Source organism: Aphelocoma coerulescens, chromosome 1A, assembly GCF_041296385.1.
Source record: "Aphelocoma coerulescens isolate FSJ_1873_10779 chromosome 1A, UR_Acoe_1.0, whole genome shotgun sequence".
In the NCBI taxonomy this organism is placed as follows: Eukaryota; Metazoa; Chordata; class Aves; order Passeriformes; family Corvidae; genus Aphelocoma; species Aphelocoma coerulescens.
In genome coordinates this window covers 53323416-53335516 of record NC_091014.1, presented here as the reverse complement: position 1 = coordinate 53335516, position 12101 = coordinate 53323416, and the positions used below count along the sequence as shown (strand labels likewise).

Below are 12101 nucleotides of genomic sequence, written 5' to 3'. Positions count from 1 at the left end.
AGGTCATAGTGTTTTTCTCTGCCTTGGTTTAAGAAGAACAGAAAAAAGGGGAAAAAAAAGCCTAGTAACGAATAGCATTTTGAGTGTTAGCTAATTTTTTATCAGCCAACAAATAAATTGTGCTGAAACATTAGACTCTACCCCAATGGTGATTAGATATTGCAGTACATATGGTATGGAAACATTAAGCAGTGTTTGAAGACCTCACAGCGCCTAAACACAGCATGCTGGCCAACTGGTGACCATACGCTGCAGCTGACATAAACACAGAGTTGCCTCCTGCTTTCCTGCACCTGGATTTGCCACACAGATAAATCTTGGATGTTACTGCAGAGGAAGGCCCAGCAAGGACTTCATATACATCTCTTTGCAATATATGCACACCACACATCTCCCACCAATAAAAAGATATAATCTTCTCTTTGAAATGAATTTTTCGCATCACAAAAGATTTGTTCTCACCTTGTCCAAAAATTGCAGCACTCCTGTTTTTCTCCTGATGAAACTAGACAACATTACAACCTTTATGTTATACTGACTGCATCTAAAATACAAAAATATTTAGGATTGATGGGTCAGGCTCAAAAGTGCAGCAACAGACTAAATGCTGTACACAGTGACTTTGGTTGGTTTGGACGGTATGTCAACTTGAATAGTCATGTCCTGTAACTTTGTATTCAATATCTGGCATTTCAGTCTTAGAAAATCAAGGCAAAAATTCTGAGTAATTTTTTTCTGACATTAAACATTGTTTCATGAAATTTCCTACTGCAACTTTAGCTTAAGTGAAATTCACAGCATTTTAGAAGATTATCCAAACAAAACTAACACCTGCTAATACTAAGTATTCACAAGCTTCTCCTTTTCCATTTTACAGTTTAAATGTTATGCAGAATTATTTACGCATTAGTAAATAGCCTTGCTGTTTTTTAGACTTCTGTAGTATTCAATATATGCAAAAGCTGTACCAAAATAACTGAAAATATGCTACAAGTGGGCAATTTCTCTTTGTTCTGTGGCACAGAGCCATACTGATTTAGCTAACGCTAGCATCCTATTAATACAGACATCCTGTTCCCATGTTATTCCACAGTGAATATCATCTGACATGTGGAAAGTGGATGACTTTTTTTGAATCCTGCCTAGAACCCACAGAATTAATTTCTCCTTTTACCTATATACCCTGTATAGTGTTTTTGAATACCAGTAGTCTAAATTATATAAGACACCTGTAGCTGGAATAAAGCATAAAGAAAGCTGTGTTACAAATCTGCTGTAACCACTCTATGGATCTTTACTCACCTTTTCAGAGCATCTAATCTATGGTTTCTGCAGCATGTCTCTTCTTCTAGTACTTTTCAGTCCCAGTGCTATTGCACAGTTCAAACAAGAGTCCATTACACTGATTACTTGTTATTCCCTAGTGGTGCTCTCTTCCTAGTTCTGCACAGGCATCTCAGTCTCGACCCAAAGCAAGACTATGTCTTCCTGGTTTTGGGATCCCAATGCACTTTCTGTCAAGCTATTTTAAGACTAACCATCAATAGGCCCTGCTATCCCAGTTTTTAATTAAAACTTTTGGTTAAACCAAGCTTTATCAAATAGGGACTAAGACAACAGAAAGACAGAGACAGAGAAATGTTTGCTAGATATAAACACCCACAATACAACCCTATTTGTGACAAAAGAGTACTATATCAGACCCATTACGTTATTCCTAAAGACTTCTATTTTCCCCTTTTTCTAAAGCCATTGACCTATCATTTTTACTTTTTGCATTATGTAGATTTTTAACCTTTCTTTTAACAAATATCACTTTTCTTAGCATGGAAAGCTTTTTCACTTTAAATCAACTAAAATGTTTAGAAAACACAGTTTTAAAATATAAGCTTGAGTTGTTTAGGCTGAAGTTTGTAATGAGAAAGTCTGGTAGGAGCAAAAAGAAATTAAATGTTGGTGAGCAGCCTTTGATAGTAGATCTCTTAGGGGACAGCATAATTTAAGAGATACAACATCTAATTATGTTTTAGCTATCTTGATGCTTGTTTGTCATATTACTACCTCTGATACTGTCAGAAACTACTGGAAAGGGAAGATAAGGCAGATTTTTCCTGGGTTTGGCATGCTGAGCAAAGACATTATCATATGCTATAAAATGCCTCTAGAGACAGGTTGCAGACATTGAAAGACCTCTGGTTCCCTCCTCTCTTGGAACTGTAAACCCAAAAATTCAGTACTAAGATCTCCTTCTCTGTGTAACTTTACATTTCCTCTTTCATTCCTGGTTTCTGTTGGTAAGCTTTACAAGCCCTGAATCTGACATAATCACACTAATTAACTCTGGTCTGGGGTGAGCTAAATACAGTGACACGATGGACAAATATAATGAGTTCGTAGCTGGTAATTCAGGTGGTTACTTCTGTCACTGATGAGTACAGGGCTTTCAAATTCATTTTCAGAGGAATTTTGAAGTTGGGATATTTTAGTTCACAAATAGATGGAGTAAGACTGCATGTATTGTCAGTTAACAAAATTCAGGTGAAGGGCAATAGCAATTTCAGACAGTGACAGCATCTTAGAACTGAGTGACCAAATGTTTGATGTTTTTATTCGGACTTATTCTGAAACCACATTAAACCACATACTACTTTCAAGTTAAGCAGTGGAGGTGGAAGCACATGCCTTCTTTTGCTGAAAGAGTGGAAAGAAAGACATTGAAATGCAAATTCTTATGGTACAGTTAGAGTTTTCCTTAGTTTAGTCCCATAGTCCCCAGATTTTTATACAGTCACTAAACAATCTTGAATTTCTCTCATCAGCATAAAATCAAGAAAATCATTATGCGCAGCTGTACTGTAGAAGCATCACAATGCAATTATTTCATTGCACAGAGCAGATGCATGCTGCCTGCGTGTCAGAGCCAATAGGAGCTGGATGGAGCTTGTATCAGCGGGAATTCACTTTCACATACATCACCTGAGGACAGGAATGTGCAGTGTGACAGGCCCATCACTACCCATAATTCATCTAATTTACTATGGCAAGGAGGATACTTGATTGTGTCTGAAAGTCAACAGGTCAGCGGCTTCATGTAGCAGCTCATGCTGTTCCCAGCAGTGCTATGTTCTTACTAATAATTTAATCTTTTATTCAAAGTTCAGCTCCTATGGCTTACCTCCTCCTTCTTGTTTTCTTTCACTTCTACTTAAAAATATAATGTTCCATTTCAGCAAAATTAACTGCAATTTCATGGATCACTACAGCAGGAATAAGTTTTATACATAATACTGTAATCCATCTATTTGCTCCCCAGAATGCAAATTGACTTGATAAGCAATTCCATGTCCTATGTAAATAACCCTACTTCTCTAATTGAGAGTGCTGTATTTTCAGTGAAGACGGGGCAGAGAAAAGAAGATTAGCTTTGACTTTCTGATAGCTGTTGCAAGATATTTTGTTAACATATTTTTTAATCTAGCATATAGCAAATAGAGGCAGCAGATACCTTGATTTTTTTTTAAACAAAAACTCTGGTGTTTCATTCTTCCTTATTCTTAGAAAAAGCTTCTTTAGAAAAAGTTTTCAGAATTTGGTTCTGATATAATATGCCAGATGACGATATCTAAAACTACTGGCCTCTAGCTAGTAGATACCAATTATGATAGGAGTGAGAATAGAACATGACTCTTGTTCTTCCATCAGTGTGTCAGTAATGGGTAAGAAAAAACACTTTACATGAGGACGAACAATAGCAAGTTTACTTTCCATGGCCCCTTTTAGATTCAGATTCTCTGTGGGGTTTTCCAGCAGCTGGAATAATTTATATGAACTGGATACTTATTTTGAGTGTGGATACTTTTCTACTATTAATTGATTGGTATTTCCATTTCTTTTCTCTATAAAGATATTAGTAACTATCAAGAACTTCTTGTAGGTTCAGAGTTAAAATCAATGTCTAGATTGAAAATAAAGACAACAGCTTTTATATGTTGTTACAGATCTCCTAAACTACCAAGTTTCTCAACCAGTTTTATTAATTTTAAAGTAGAAGTTACTTAGATGTCAATGGTAAAGGTATTTGAGTGGTAAACACTAAGTACTGTCTTTAACTGTAATCTTCATTGAACTACACACTTGAAGTCCATTAACTAGTATAATCGAACTTTTCCAGGCGGAACAAACCTATTAAAATTACCAGAGTTTTTAAACAAAAGAAGGAAGTATTCTTACATACCATGCATTAAGTAAATTGTTGCATTTATTGCCACGGAATGTAATGAAGGACAAAAACACAGACAAATTTACAGAAAGTAAATGGCTCTTAAAAATAACTGTTCAGAGATAATCTCTGGCTCAACAAGTCAGACTTGTTGCAGTGAAGAATTCCTGGAAGGAATGTCAAGAAGGCATGCTTTGTTTCCTTTCTTCCTGCTCATTTTCTGTAAATAGATCATATTGGCACTCCCAGCTAGAGGACACTGGGCCAAGTGGGCCTTTTGCCTGACTCTGTACACTGCTGTAGTGCTCTTATGTGCATTATGGCATCTTCAGTAGGATTTCTTGGCAAAATCAAATTTGCTTCAAAACAGACTTGTTTCTACCTGTGGCATCTGTCAGAACTGCAGAATGAGCAAACTTGCTGGCTGAAACTGCTTCAGCATTTGCTTCCCAGCTGACAGACACTGGGGCTGCTGCTTAGTAACTTGAGTTATCTGGGCTCTCACTGCACTGAGCAGCCACATTAATTATCCTATTCTATCAGTACTCATGTAACTAGGAATTTGTATACAAAAATTCCTTCTAACTGCCTTTGGTCCAATTCCCTTCATTAATCTAGGAAAATACAGCTATGGGAGAGTAATATAAAGACCAATCTATTTTAATATGTGCTCTAGAGTTAGAAAATATTAGTTTGTCTTGCTTACTTTCAAGCCACTAATTTTCAGAAATGCCAAATGGATGCTAATTTCTTTTCAATTTTCATCATTGCAGCTCATCTGTCTTTATATTCAAAAATATTTCCACTCTCATGTAAGCCTAAACTAGCAGTGATGCCATTTTTCCTAAGTCCTTACTTGTAAGGGTGCTGGTATTTTTAAGTATTTTTTTCTGAAAATAATATGGAAAACTTGTTTTTTCTTATGCTTTTTCTAATGTGCAGCTGTAATTACTTGCTAATTTTTCCTTGAGAAATTCGTTTAAATAAGCAACTTCAGACTTACTAATTTTAATTGACAGGCCTTCTCAAGTGATCCTTGATTCCTTTCAGTGTTATCCATATATTGAAAATTTTGCAATGTGTCAGTGTTGAAGAAGCCCTGTTTATAATGGTGTCTGACTTTCTCTGATGCATTATTTATAAAATAGTTCAACCATGTGAGGCACTTGAACACAAACCTCCAGGTCTTTCTGCAGCCATTTATCCAGTGGCATAACCATGTCCATAATCCAGAAGTAGAAACTGCACTGCTTGTTAGTTCAGTCATGTCTCAGATTAATGAACTTGGGAGACCCCAAGAATTGTTAGAGGCTGCTTTTCTCACTTTTATCTTTTTTTAGTTACTCTTTCATAAAGTGTTTTGCACTTTTTCTAGTTATTTTGCAGTTAGAGTCAGTAAGTGATGCCAGACACTTCTTGTGGTGCTTATTTTATTCTCCAAATCACAAAACTCAACACATTTCTGCAAATGTAACAACTCAAATTAGGAATTAGGGCTTCTCTCCCCAAAAAAGGTTGCAGGATCAATAGCCCAGCTGAAGTGCAGCTACACCAATGCATGCAACATGGGGAACAAACAGCAGGAGCTGAAAGCCATTGAGTAAGTGAAAGACTGTGACATAGTTGCCATCATAGAAATATGGTGGTATGACTCACACAACTGGAGTGCTGCAATGATGGCTGTAAACTCTTCAGGAGGGACAGGTGAGGAAGGAGAGGCAGCAGGGGAGCCCTGTGTGTTAGGGAGTGTTTTGACTGTCTAGAGTTTAACGATGACGACGATAGGGTTGAGTGGTTACGGGTAGGAACTGGGGGAAAGGCCAACAAGGTGGGAGTCTGTTACAGACCACCCAACCAGGGTGAAGAGGCAGACAAATTATTCTATAGGCAGATGGGAGAAGTCTCATAATTGTTGGCCCTTTTTCTTGTGGGGGACTTCAACTTACCAGGTGTCTGCTGGAAGTACAACACAGCAGAGAGGAAACAGTCCAGGAGGCTCCTGGAGTGTGTGGAAGATAACTCCTGACACAGCTGGTGAGGGAGACAACTAGGGAAGGCGTCCTCTGGGCCTGTGGTTTGTGAACAGAGAAGGACTGGTGGTTGGAAGGGTGCATGGTTGGAAGCTGTCTTGGGCACAGCAATCATGCAATTATACAAGTTTTCAGAGTCCCTTGGGAGGCAGGTGTGAAGGAAGGGAGTCCAGGAAGGCTGGACATTCTTCAGGAAGGAAACCTTGGAGTTGCAGGAGCATGCAGGCAATCCCCATGTACTGAAAGATGAGCCAACAAGGAGGAAAGATTGGTCAGGCTGAACAGAGAGCTTTGACTGGAACTGAGGAAAAAAGGGAGAGTTTATGATCCTTGGAAGAAGGGGCAGTCAAGTCAGGAGGATTACACGGATGTTGTGAGGTTACGCAGAGAGAAAATTAGAAGGGCCAAAGACCAACTAGAACTTAATCTGGCTGCTGCCATGAAAGACAATAAAAATGGTTATAAATACATCAGCAACAAAAGAAGGGCCATGGAGAATCTCCATCCTTTGTTGGATGTAGAGGGAAACATAGTGACAAAGGACGAGTAAAAGGCTGAGGTACTTGATGCCTTCTAGCCCTCATCCTTTAATAGTAAGACCAGTTGTTCTGGGGGTACCCATATCCCTGAGCTGGAAGACAGGGACAGAGAACAGAATGAAGATCCCATAACCCAAAGGGAAATGGTCAGTGACCTGCTACACCACTTAGACACAAACAGGTCTGTGGAGCTGGATGGGATCCACCCAAGGATACTAAGGGAGCTGGCAAGAATGCTCACGATATCCACAATTCTTTGATACCATTTACTTAAAATTCTGGAGAAAGAAGCAGAGGCAGAAATAATTTCATCCTCCATTTCTCATCTGTGTAAGAAAGATGAGGATTCCATGGTAGCAAAATTAATGAACAGGAGAACTGGATATTGCTTTCTGCAATAACCTTTTGGTCCCATTCAACTGTCCTTAACCAAAAATATAGGAACCATAACAGACCCAAGGAGAAAGCAGAGAGAATATGTCTAGCCTCTCCTTTTGGTTTGATACCAAAGTAGAAAGAAGTGGTTTGGTTCTACTCAATAACGTATGCAATAAAAATTTAAGTGCTTTGACATTTACAGGTTAAAAACACAATATTCAGGTGTTTCACTATGAAAAGTCAACTGAAAGCATGGAGGGCACCAGCCAGTAAAAGAAGAAATGGATAATTTTATTGTCCAGTAAGTTTGTTTAACCACAGCCTAACACCTTCAGCTGTTAAACCACTGCTTCAGTTGGCTTATGGTGCTAATGTCGTTAGTATTTTGATCACACCTATAACAAGATCGAAATGCAAATGTCGGAGTCAGTGAAAGTCACATTACAGAAAAAGAACAATATTTTGTTGGGAGAAGGGAAGGAAATGTCTCATGTCAGTCCAGTGCAACCCTTCTATTTACAGGATTGTTGAAGGGCTCTATAAAAGAGCAGAGAGGTGAAGGAATTAAAACAAGAGCCTCCATTTGCCATTGAATTGCTCTGCTAAATGGTAACACCAGTTTCTCTACACCAATTGGCTTGCATCCATCAGCTTTCCCAGCTCGTATACTCAATAGGAGGTGCATTTTGGTGAATGCAGCAGTAGCATAAAAAGGGAATGCAGCCTCCAAATTATTTAAATTATGCTTGTGAATTGTTATTTCACAGCTTTATGAAATGTTCCTGTTCCTATCCCTTCCTTTTATTGGTTACCATAAGGCTGGATAGATTTCTGTGCAATCCCCAGCTGAGTCACCAGAGAAGGTCCATTTTCATCATGTATCAATTTGATTTCAAGCCCTGACAAACAACCAGCCTCAAGAAGGGAGACAGTCTGTAATGTACTTTATAAAAACAAAAAGTAAAAATATTAAAACTCATAATAAATTTTGTTTTCTATCTGAGCCCCCTTCCCACAGCCCCTCTTATGAACAAGTTTCTCCTGTGTGCTACCTACCACAGTCCAGATTGAGGGATATTTTTAATGCAAGGATTGGCATGAATTTCAAGCAAAAGATCAAAATGGTACCTTTTCAGTTTTCTAAAGAAAAGAGCTAATTAACCTTTTTATCAAACTACACACATTTCCAAATTACTTAAATGGGAAATATACTGGTTTAATTAAGATTTCGCAGGGAGAGACAGTTGCAAACACTTGGAACAGAGAGAAAGTGGGATGTTTATGAGGAAGGTGCTGCACGGTTTACAACTCCCTGTGTCTTTTTGTTGTTCGCACTTCAAATGGAGTCCATTTTTGTCTCTCTATCTCCTGCTGAGAGAATCTGATTTTATCATTTGTTTCAATGAAGCTATTAAAAGACTTCAATCATGAGATTCCTCTTTTCCCTTTGTATGTTTCTCTCTCTCTGTGTCAGAGTTGCACTATGACATTGGTTATATGGCAGGATACATTGATTTGCTTTGCTTTACAAGTTGATTAGCTAATCCTCCTGCAATCAAGTCTTGCTTTACAAAAACCTTGGTACTCATGTTTTCATTAGCTGGGTCCACAGATGGTTTGATTTTCATAGGTCTAGGATTTTGATGTGTATGCCACATTTCCTTCTGCTTCTTTGTTTTTAGTAAATGATGAAAACTTCAAGAGTGACAGCTTGAAGGTCTTTACACATACAAAAGGAACAACATGAACAATGCCAGCATACCCCTCCTCCTCACTTCAGGATCTCAGGAATATTTCAGAGGTGTAAAAAGAACGTACTAACTGACATACCATTACAATGTCAGTATTTTGGTGGCAATGTATCAAAATAGTTGAATCATAATTGAAAGAAGTTATTAGCATAAAAGATCTTCCTCTGAAAATTAAAAACAAACAAACAAACAAACAAAAAATCTCACCCTGAAATATAAAATTTGGTAGATGTCCGCATTTAAGTAATGTTCAAATTGAGCCATTGAGACTATAAAAGCCTGAAGCCTGGATATAGCCATACGTTAATTTCCAGTCTTTTGCTTTTGTTTGTCAGTTAATGTCAGACAAATCACGCCATATAAATGAAGCTGAACACTCTATGGGTCTTAGTGTTAGTAGACAAGACATCAGCGTTTGATTGTTGCATTTTGTGTCTCTGTTCTTGAGCCAGCTCCATGTGAGCTACAATGCTACAATGGTGCATATATAACTGCTTTTTAGTTTGCTGGCAAGATTGACATCTCTAATGCAAAACAAAAAATATTTTTGGCTGAATAGCTAAGAGTATTTGATCTTAAGCCAAATGGAAAGTTGTACTTTGCCCAAAGGCATTTTTTATTGTTTAATGTGTTTTTACCTTTTTATTCAAATCAAAGTGAATTGTGAGATAGAGAACTGGTTTTAGCTGGAAAATCAGAACATTTCATATTGGAAGTATTTAAACTATTAAACTATTAAAAATGGCAAAAGAGTAATTTAATAGCAATTATAAAACACCTTAATTGGTCTCTGTAACTTTTTGAACATTTTGAAGATATAATTAAGAATACTTTTTTCAGTACTAGATAGTTCAATATTACCAATAAAATTTTGCCCATTTCAGTATGTAACACCTGTGCTCTTTTGAAGAACACAGATGGAACCTCAGCAACCTGGCTGCTTGTTCTACAAAGTCAACAGTAATTAGGAGTTAAAGTGGGGGTTTTTGTGCTGCTTTTGAGCAAGAAGCTGGAAAAAAGCGTAGGCCGTTTGGCCAGGCTCTGAACCATATCCAAGGAAATGGTACAAAGAAAAGTGGCTTCAAGAACTCAGGGCATGTGGATCTCACTGGCTCAGGAACTCAATAATTTATGAATCTACTTCAGCTGCAGCAAATGGCACTTTCACGGCTTACAGCTACCCGGCAGAATTTAGATGATGTTTTTAGGCTACGATTTTAAGAGGTCCTAGACCGGTGGCTGCAGGGGGAAATTTCACTTGATGTCAACTCCTTTTTGTTTCCTCTGAAATGCCGCATGTTAATACTGCAGGCACCGCACCAGGCAGGGCCAGGGCAGGGGCTGGTGTTTCCTAAGGCGGATTTCTGCTCTCCAGTAGCAATCATTTTTCCAGCCATCGATGGTCCTTCTCCGTCTGGGGCCCCACTGACCCCTGGCAGCCCTCAGGCTGCCTTCAGGAGGAGGGACTGGAGCTCAGAGGGCAGAAAAGAAAAGATGGGAGGGGAAACTGCCATTCAGAGGCCAAGGCCCAGCAGGGTCAGGATGAGTGTAGGGCAGGAGTAACTCTTGTGCCTGTGTAATTAATGATTGGCGTTATTTAACTGTGGGGTAGATGCACCTGGACTCACACCACAAGCACCACCCTCTCCTTATCTCGCCCTTTTGTCCCGGGAGAGTCAACCTGCTGCCAATCACCTGCACACGCTCCGCCCCTTTCTCTCCTAGCCCAATCAGAATACTGCCTCCCTTCCCCCACAGGGTACCTGCAGCCAGAGGGGCTGTCAATCATTCGCTAGGCTCCGCCCCCGCCTTACGGCCCCTGCTGTGAGGGGTGGGCGAACTCTTCTGTCGTGTGTAGGGTTGTGAGGGGAGCGGCTTAGTGCTCTCACCTGAGAAGAAAGTTTTATTTTACATCCATAAGTATTTTACCCTCTGAAAGATGGTAGTGACAGGCCAGGCAAACCGTTACTACCCAGAGCAGACAACAGTCACTCTTGTCCAGGCCACCGCAATACATTCCTGCTAGAAACCAAACTGATGCAACAACTAAATAAGCAAATGTGTAACAACTAAATAAGTAAATGTGGCTTTTCTGTGTTCTTGTAAGAATCACATTTTTATAGATCTTTTTCTCACAGCTTGAAGGCAGCCCCCTGGTTCACACTGCAGAATCTGGTGAAATCCTAGTTCCTCTCATATAAACTCCCTCTTGGCCTGTGCTTACACAGGCACAAGATGGTTCTTGCATTCGCCTGCATTTGCTTATGGAGATCCAGGCTTACGGGTGCTCTGTGTATATACACCCATGGACTCTCTCACGTCACAGGGGGTGTGTGGCAGGAGAGGTGCTCCACAAATTCACGTGCTGATGGCTTATGGCCACTGCTGTCCCCCCATAACAGAGAAGAGGGTGTATTTTAGGACACCTGTGATGGCTTGCTCTTGGGGGTCACTACTAATATTTGAAGGGGCCAGTGTTTTCCAGACAGATAGATTAAATAACTGAGCATTGAGCAAGCTATGAGGTGCCCCAGCACAGCTGTAGCATTCAGAGAAACTGCTCTCAAACAGTTTCCCTCGCAGTAAGAGAGTAAAACCACACTAAGCTGAGTCCCATACCCGGCTCAATAAGCTGCTGTGACTGTGAGTTCTGCGTGGTTTGTGGTTTGTACCCTAGCAGTTTGATTGGCTGCGCTTCATGAAGGAGAGGCTGAGATGCTGGGCTGGGACTTGTGTGTCCCACATGTCTCCTCAGACTCTGGCCCTTGCTAAGCATTTGTGCTGAAGATAGGTTGTTATGAGACTCGTGCCATTCCCCCACTGTTTTGTGTCATCACAGATCCTGAAAGACCAGAGTGTAACCACCTGCCACAAAGGTACAGATCTGCTTGGGTGCTTACTTCTTTTGCTATCAAGTTTTATGGGTAGATGCATTGGCTAAATTAGCATCTCATTTTCTACAGAGTTAAACAAGTAAGGTCTTAGCTGCAAGGCTTGAGATTCAGTGTGTTTTCTTTTCCACCACAGGTGCATCAGCTTTTTCTCCATGTCAGTGGGGGATCAGGACTGTGCTCAGGAGGAGTGTATTTATTGGAACAGAGCAAAGAAAAAAATAAATGGGAATTTTTTTTTGTTAGTCACAAGCACAAAGCAAAGAAATAACCAGTTTTCCCAGAAAATTTAA

At 39.6% G+C, this 12101-nt stretch overlaps 1 protein-coding gene across 5 annotated transcripts in view; it reads left to right on the top strand.

Annotated features, from left to right (window-relative positions):
* GRAP2 (GRB2 related adaptor protein 2) overlaps positions 1-12101 on the top strand; it is a 103662-nt gene that overhangs the window by 50335 nt on the left and 41226 nt on the right. Inside the window, exon 1 of one of the 5 annotated variants that reach the window (XM_069002762.1) lies at positions 11718-11793. The exons of the other annotated variants lie outside the window; for them this stretch is intronic. The gene's annotated coding sequence lies outside the window, so the exon portion shown is untranslated. Of the gene's footprint in view, positions 1-11717; positions 11794-12101 lie in introns of those variants that run through there. 5 annotated transcript variants of the gene reach the window in all.